Source organism: Alosa pseudoharengus, unplaced genomic scaffold (assembly GCF_046254945.1).
Source record: "Alosa pseudoharengus isolate Yale_2024_CS ecotype anadromous, Long Island Sound unplaced genomic scaffold, YU_APseudo_1.1 YU_APseudo_1.1_scf_20, whole genome shotgun sequence".
Lineage (NCBI taxonomy): Eukaryota > Metazoa > Chordata > Actinopteri > Clupeiformes > Clupeidae > Alosa > Alosa pseudoharengus.
The window spans coordinates 30,850,750-30,858,249 of NW_027468664.1; the positions used below are offsets into that span (position 1 = coordinate 30,850,750).

Here is a 7,500-nt window from a genome sequence, read left to right on the forward strand (position 1 = left end):
TGTGTTTGTTTGTATATATTTGTGTGTGTTTTTGTTTGTGTTTGTGTTGGGCTCAACGAAAATGTTTTGCATTTGAAATGGAGTTGGGCTATGGAGTTGAGCTGTTTTAAGGTTTGAACGGCTGATTAAGACGTTTGTTTATCTCATTGCGAGTGACAGGTTGTTTCTTCTGTGTTTTGAAACACACCTTTAATGGTCTGTTATGGTGTTAAGCTTTCTGACAGAGCGGTAATCATACCTGGGGGGGGGGGGGGGGTATGCAAAATTGAAAAAGGACAGCCGAAATGAAAGGAGAGAAAGCCAAAAAAATCCACAGAGAAAATTAAATAAATTTGTTGTCATGGTTTCAAAGGAAAAGCCTCTGCTGTCAACAGATAAATAAGCGCATGAAGAAAGTAACAGACTCATTTGTATTTAATGTCATTATCACTTCAACTGCTACAGACGGCTCAGGCTGATCCACTTAATACCATCAAGGCAGCGAGTGGGGTTTAAGGTGGACTGTTTGTAATCACTGAAATGTGCCAGGCTCTCCTGCGGTGCCGCCATCCTGCAGCGGTCTGTGTGCTGTCCAGATTGGATAGGAAGCGTACTTGCCATGCAGTATTTGTCGGCTTGAATGATGTCTGTGGTTTTCTCTCTCTATGTGTGGTGTGTGTGTGTGTGTGTGTGTGTGTGTGTGTGTGTGTGTGTGTGTTTGTCTGTGTCTGTGTCTGTGTGTGTGTGTGTGTCTGTGTGTCTCTGTGTGTTTGTGTGTGTGTGTGTATGTGTATGTGTGTCTGTGTGTGTGTGAGAGAGAGATATATATAAAGACTGTGTATTTGTGTGTGTGTGTATGTGTAAGAGAGAGAGAGAGAGGGAGAGAGAGAGCAAGAAAGAGAGAGACAGAGAGAGTGTGTGTATGCTGGTAATTGTTGGAGCCCTTGAGGGGTATAGTAGTTTCATGAAGGAGTGAGCAGGAAGTGAAGATGAGACCATTCGTGGGAAGCTACAGAAAAGGATGATGCCCCCATTAAAGAGTGGGAAACTAGAGAAAAGGATGATGCCCCTATTACACAAGTGGGGAACTTTAGAATAGGATGATGCCCCTATTAAACAAGTGGGGAACTATAGAAAAGGATGATGCCCCTATTAAACAAGTGGGGAACTATAGAAAAGGATGATGCCCCTATTAAACGAGTGCATGGGTGGGAGAGAGGAGGTGATGAGGAGAGTGTAGAGGGGGGGACCAGAGAGATGCACTACAAGACCGAGGCATAGCAGAGACGTGAAGGAGTGAGTGAAGGAATGAACAGATGAACGAATGAATACATGAATATATGGAGTTGCTGTGTGTGTGTGTGTGTGGTGTGTGTGTGTGTGTGTGTGTGTGTGTGTGTGTGTGTGTGAGTGAGTGAGTGTGTGTTTGTGTGTGTGTGTGTGTGAGAGAGAGAGACCATGAGAGAGCATGAGAGTTGTTCATGCATGCAATCACTTAATGGTGAAAGGTCACACACGCACGCCTAGCCAATCAGTCATTCTACTTTAGACTTTTTTCATCTTTCCCTCTCTCTCTCTATCTCACACACACACACACACACGTCATATGCTGCCACCAAAGCCAATGCAAAAGACATCTTGAGTGTGTGTGTGTGTGTGTGTGTGTGTGTGTGTGTTTGTGTGTGTGTGTGTGTGTGCGTGCTTTAGAGCATCAGCACAGGTGTGGAATCAAAGGTGTGACATGAGCCACTGGGAAAGACAGAGACAACACACACACACTGACACACACACACACACACACACACACACACACACACACACACACAAACACACACACACACACACACACACACACACACACACACACACACACACACACACACACACACACACACACACACACACACACACCACACACAGAGTCATCAGATCAGTGCTGCACGCAATGGCATGCCTGAGCCTTGTGGCCCACATGGGAGTGACGGATGAAGATTGACATGAAATAAATGCTGCCTGCCAGAGGCTGTCCAGCTGTGCAGAGATAACACACACACACACACACACACACACACACACACACACACACACACACACACACACACACACACACACAAGGACATCCACACACACTCTGGTACATTCACAAGCATGCATTCCCACTCCCAGCATGTGTTTCAAATGGCCTGCACATAATCAAACACATGCACACACACACACACACACACACACACACACACACATGCACTCAGAGGAAGTTGTTTTTTCTGCAGCATCCTCTGCAGCCTCTCTCCTCACATCAAGCTGGCTTTATTAGACAGCTGAATTATTCAGAGAGGGGCAGAGGAAGATTATGATTATTACTGCCATCAATCTCACACACACACACACACACACACACACACAGACACAGACACACACACACATGCTCGCTCACGCACACACACACGCACACACACACACACATGCACTCACACACACACATGCACTCACACGCACGCTCTCACAGCTTCGTATACCCACTCGAGCAGTAGGAGAGAATGTGATAGAGGCAAAATGACAGGGCTCAACCTGGCTGGAACACACCCTCATCCTAGACACACACACACACACACACACACACACACACACACACACACACACACACACATACACACACACACAGTTGAGTCCCAGAGTCCTCTCCCTCACTGCGTCTGCACTTCTTGGCATCATTAGTGCTGCACTGTGGTCTGGATACACATTCATTTCAGCAACACACAGTTGCAAAAAACGCAAAAGTAGACAAACAAACACACACACAAACAAACACACACACACACAGACAGACACACACACACACAGACAGACACACACACACACAGAACAAACAAACTGACTACAGTCGGCACCACTCAGAGTTTTGCGCTTGCCATTAGTAGCATATTCAAACGGAAGCTGGGGCGGGGAATCTACAGAGTCACACACACACACACACACACACATACACACACGCAGTAATTCTTGGAGCTGTCTACTTCTTTATTCATGGTGTTTGACAATAGGTAGACGGCGTATCACGACACAGTTTCAGGGTTACCACTTACAGTACCTGAGCAGCCATAGCAATTACAGACACTCATACACACACACACAAACATCTATACACTTTACAACACATTAAATGTCCCCGTCTATTATCAGAGGTAACACACACACACACACACACACACACACACACACACACACACACACACACACACACACACACACACACACACAAACACACACACACACACACACACACACACACACACACACACACACACACAAGGAGTAGCCTACTTCACTACACAACTTGGCCTCGAAGGCATAGGCACACATACTGCAAAGTACATGCACGCGCACGCACACACTCTCACAAACTCACTCACACACTCACACACTCACACACACACACACACACACACAAACAACCTATAAGTGCCTTTATGTGCAGTGATCAGTCCTTGACAACATAAACTCCCATAACCACATAGTGCCTTAAATACCATCTTACATTCTTGTCAACATGCAGACAGACAAACACACACACACACACACACACACACACACACAGACATACACACACACAAACACACACATGAAGAGGAAGGGAGAAATTCACAGTATACGTCCCTGTGGACAGACACTCCACGTTTCTTAGACTGTCACTCAGACCCCATTAAAAGCCCTCTGCCTTTGCTCCTGTAGACATCATTTACCACCATCCTTAAACACACACACACACACACACACACACACACACACACACACACACACACACACACACACACACACACATACACACACACACACACACAGTTTTCACACTCCCCATTAGGGTATCTGGTTGTGTGTCAGAGCTGCTCACACTAGCACTTAGGCCTAATGCACAATAGAGGGAAGAGAATGACGGAGCTGGTCCAGGATGAGGGGAAACTGAGCAAATAGGCCAATTGATGGAACAACACACACACACACACACACTTTTCTCCTTTCTCCCCTCCTCTTGTTTTCTTGTCTTGAGGATGCTCTCCTCTCCTCTTCTGCATTATTCAGCTCCGCAACACAACATAAAATCAGAATTTTACCTTGCTTTCTCTCTCTCTCTCTCTCTCTCTCTCCTCCTTCCCCCCTCCCTCCCCCCTTCTCCCTCTCTCTCTCTCCCTCATTATTTCTCTCTCTCTCTCTCTCTCTCTCCTTCTCTCTCTCCTTCTCTCTCTCCCTCCCTGCCTTTATTCATCCTGCAATCTCTGAATTCCAGCCTGCCCCTGACTGCCCTGACATTTGCTTTATTCTCAAACGAGCCGGGTCTCAGCGCTCCCCTCCCTGCTTTAGACATGGTCTCGCCTGTCCCTTCTGCTTCTGTGGGGACCTGGACACACATTTTACTCTTTCTCTCTCTCTCTCTATCTCTCTCTATCTCTCTCTCTCTCTCTCTCTCCTCCTCCTGTTACTTTTGTGCTAAAGCCGACGTGACAAATTCTTAGATGTGGCGTCAGTTGTCCCGGACACCCGAGGGGTTGTTCCTGGTACCCCGGCTGTGATGAGAGCCCACTATGATCTCCCTCTCTGCTGGTCCAGAGTGACCTGCTCTGGACATGGTCTGAGATGGGTTTTGTTCTCACGGCAACTGAATCACAAGGGCTGTGCTCTGAACAGGTTCTTGGTCTGAGGGATGGCGAGATGGTCTGAGTCAAATGAAAGGAAGGAGAGAAGAACAGGCTGGGGCCATAATTGGAAGAAAAAGTCCTTCTAGAAAAGAGCGAAAGGCAGGAAGGAAGGGAGAGGAAGGAAGGAGGGAAGCCCCAGTGAAAGAGAACAGGAAAGAGGTTCGGTTTTGCAAAGCGCTGCTAATTAGGCCCTAATCCCCCAGAGTTCCATCCCCTCCTCTGCTCCCTCAAGACTCTCTCTCTCTCTCTCCAACCCTTCCTCCTTTTCTCCCTCCTTTCCTCTCTCTCTCCCTCCCTCTCTCTGTCTCTCTTTACCCCTTTTCAAGAAGTAGGGTTGCAAGTAATGATCATTTTCATAGTTGATTAATTTGTTGATTATTTTCTCAAATCATTTATTTGTTTTTTTGACTGATAACATGTCTGAAAACAGTAAGAAAAAACATGTTTAGGGTTTCCAAAAGCCTATTATGTCCTCAAACGCCTTGTTTTGTCCACATACCAAAAGATATTTAGTTACTATCATGGAGGAGTAAGTAAAGCTGAATTGTTTTAAGTTTTAGAAGCTGTGATCAGGGAATTTTGACTAACTGACTAATTGATTACCAAAATAATTGTTGTTTAATTTAATAGTTGACAATTAATTGATTAGTCTGCCCTACTCAGAAGTCGCATCAGTAGGTTTCCTGACAGTCGAAAGGCGGCACCTCTTGTCCTTTGGTGTTTTATATAGGCTCATATGGCAGAATCCTTTCTTAAGACCTAAAGACTGCCGCTTATTCAACTGAAATGATGGGGCCGTTCCTGCTGAGACAGATTGGGATCTGGGTTTCATTCTTTCTCCATAATGGAGCTTGGTTCTAGCCAAGGAAAGGATCATTCATCAGGTTCACTTTTTTCAAGGGGAGTATTCTGAGGCAAAGAAATGTGAGGAAGAGAGATATACCTCTTTACTGCATAACTGTAGTCTGGTGGTACCCCATTATCTTCTCTTCTGACCTGTGCATGCATTTCTTGGTGTTTTATGCCCCCAACGTTGTCTTCAAGGCAGCGCTGCCAGGTGCTATGGTTAGGCATGGGTTAAGGTTAAAGTTAGGGTTGGGGTTAGGATAAGGTGCCTTTAAGTCAATGGTGGCAGCGCTGCCTGTAAGACAACATTGGGGGCATAAAACACCATCAAGCTGTGCGTGCTCTACCTGAGAATACACCTCCTTCTGGCTCAGCGACCTGGTGACCTGATAGTGGTATTTTGCACATTACTCTAATGAGAGTTTGAGTAGCACTGACAGGTTAGCTCCTCATCAGTGTTAGTTGTCAGGGTTACGTATCAGGTGACTCAAGACCCGTGTTGTTTTCCATCCATGTGCTTTGAAGCGGAGCAGAAAAGGACTTTAGGGGTGTTCGGAGTTCCTCAGTACTGATGTTAGAACATCTGGTATTCCCAGATGGGCTCATCCACATGCCGAGGCTGGACATGTGTGACATGTATACATAAGGAAGGCGCTGATGTTGCTTTGCACTCATCATCAGATGGGATCTGACAGGCGCGGGATGGTACCTTTTTTTGAGGCCCTCGGAGCGTTATAGTAAAGTAAAAATTGTTGCATTTACATTGTTGCATTTTTCTTCCGAGCCTTTCTTGTGTAGTCTTTCTTCCACGATAGCCCACAGCACTGTTCGTTCACTTCAACTTCTTTGATGTCGTACCTGCCCAGGGACTACAGGTGGAAATTAGCAATTGTTGCTATAACCTGGCCCAAGATATATTCTCTTGTATTACAAGATTAATGTTTATTTGTGCATTGTCCCTGTTTCAAATAAATACATTTCCATTCCATTCCATTCCATGTGCCACACTTTCCCATCCACCATATGGCCACTGCCCTAAGAGAAGCATCCACCCACCCTCCTCTAAGACCTCCTCTCTCTCCAATACCCGTCCTCCACCCATGACCTCCAACCCTCCACCGGGGCAGCTCCGCCCAGTGAGCCCTGTGGTTGTGGGATCTTCACCCGCAGGCCCCTCCAGTGCTGGCTCTGGCTTGTTGCCCCGTCGGCAGAGGACCCTGGAGCCAGCTGCCAGCCTGGTCCATCATCATCATCAATCACGGGGCCATCCAGGGCAGCACCAGGGACGGCCAGCAGGGCCCGGCAGTGACAAGCCCCCTCAGGCCCGTGACAGGACCCCCTCATCTGGACCCAGCAGAGCAGAGCTCCCACCCGACCTCTCCCCACCCATGCGGCATAGGAGCAAACACTCACTCACACATACACACACACGTACACACACACACACACACACGCAGACACACACACGCAGACACACACACGCAGACACACACACGCACACACACACACGCACACACACATGCACACACACACACGCACACACACAAACACACATGTACACACACACACACAAACACACATGTGTATGCATGCGCACACACATACACACATATACGCACACACACACAAAACACACACACACACATGCACTCACACACAAGCACACACACACACACACACACACAGTGTGAGTAAACACAGTTGGATACCATGGTCCTCTACGAACACTGTGTAGTTGTTTTTTGTTGCAGGTCTGTGTTGCACTGCTGTTGTCAGTTCATTTAGTTTATAGTTGTAGTTGTATCTTGTTGAGGTGGGCATTGAAAATGATACGATAATCACATTATTAATTTAGCACTTATTGAGCACACAGCGTGTGGTGCTGAACAAATATGGTTGATGTTGCTGTTGGATAAAGCAAGGAAGAGCTGTAAATTAGAAATTCATGAACAGAGGAAATAAAAAAAATGAATGTTGGAAATAC

General features: G+C 46.6%; 1 protein-coding gene across 1 annotated transcript in view; it reads left to right on the top strand.

Annotated features, from left to right (window-relative positions):
- Window positions 1-7,500, top strand: part of magi2a (membrane associated guanylate kinase, WW and PDZ domain containing 2a) — a 257,352-nt gene that overhangs the window by 90,010 nt on the left and 159,842 nt on the right. The gene's annotated exons all lie outside the window — the stretch shown is intronic.